Consider the following 1,111-nt stretch of genomic DNA (forward strand, 5'->3'; position numbering starts at 1 on the left):
CATCAAAAAATACCTTAGGAATGAGAAACCAGGTTCGAAATTTCCCCAAGCCACCTGATGAAGGCTAGAATGTATATCAGCCGAAACATGTTAACAACATACAAGATGAAGATAGCTATCTGTCAATTGTAAATAATATAAATGATGTATATACGATGGTCTATATACATAGAAGACCCTTTAAGGGCTTGCATCAAAGTTTAGTATTTAGAAATATACCAATCCAAAAAGTAGTCATTGCTTCATAGACCCATAAGTTCTACCTTCCCCTTGGAAAGTCAGGACCTTGTTCTACAATAGACCAATGTTCAAAGGCCCATAGCATCAAAACAAACTGAGCAATCTACATGAAATGGATACAAATGTATTCAAAAGGCATCTGGATAATTTACATTATGAGGGCAGCAGCATTAAATTCCCTCTTTCACCAAAAGCTAAGTACTGCAGAAAAGTACTAATTGCAGAGGCATGGCTTCAGCATGGTCACAGCTGTTGGGCTGGAAATAATAAAAGAATAAACGAAATTTTGCAAACTGGAATTCAAAACCATGTGGTTACAAAGTGAATCTTGTAAGCACATACACAAAGTGAGCCTTGTAAACACACGCACACAAACACACACACACACACACAAACTTACACTTCAGCCTTAGCTGCAACATACACACATGCACACAAATACAAGAAGGAGGTAGGGAAGATAGAGAGAGAGAGAGAAGGTTGAGAAAGAAAATAAACAAGACAACAAGCAAAAAGAAAAGAAAAAAAAAACAATTCATGAAGTGTGAAGTAGTTGAACTCGCGATGCCTGATTGATATTTTAAAATGTTTTTTTTTAAATTTTTTTATTTCATAACCAATCAAAAATATAAAAAATTAAGCATTTTACTCTTCAATTAGGAATTATTATAATTTGCAGACACAAAAATAAAAAAAAATAAAAAATAAAGGAATTACAATACACAATGTATATAAGTGTATGTATGCCTCATATATATATATATATATATATATATATATATGCATAAATAATCACATGTATATATAATGATATATATACATATGCATATTTTGGGAGTGTTTTAAGTGTTATGTGTATATATATACATAT

The sequence above is a fragment of the Octopus bimaculoides genome, chromosome 3 (assembly GCF_001194135.2).
Source record: "Octopus bimaculoides isolate UCB-OBI-ISO-001 chromosome 3, ASM119413v2, whole genome shotgun sequence".
NCBI classification, from domain to species: domain Eukaryota; kingdom Metazoa; phylum Mollusca; class Cephalopoda; order Octopoda; family Octopodidae; genus Octopus; species Octopus bimaculoides.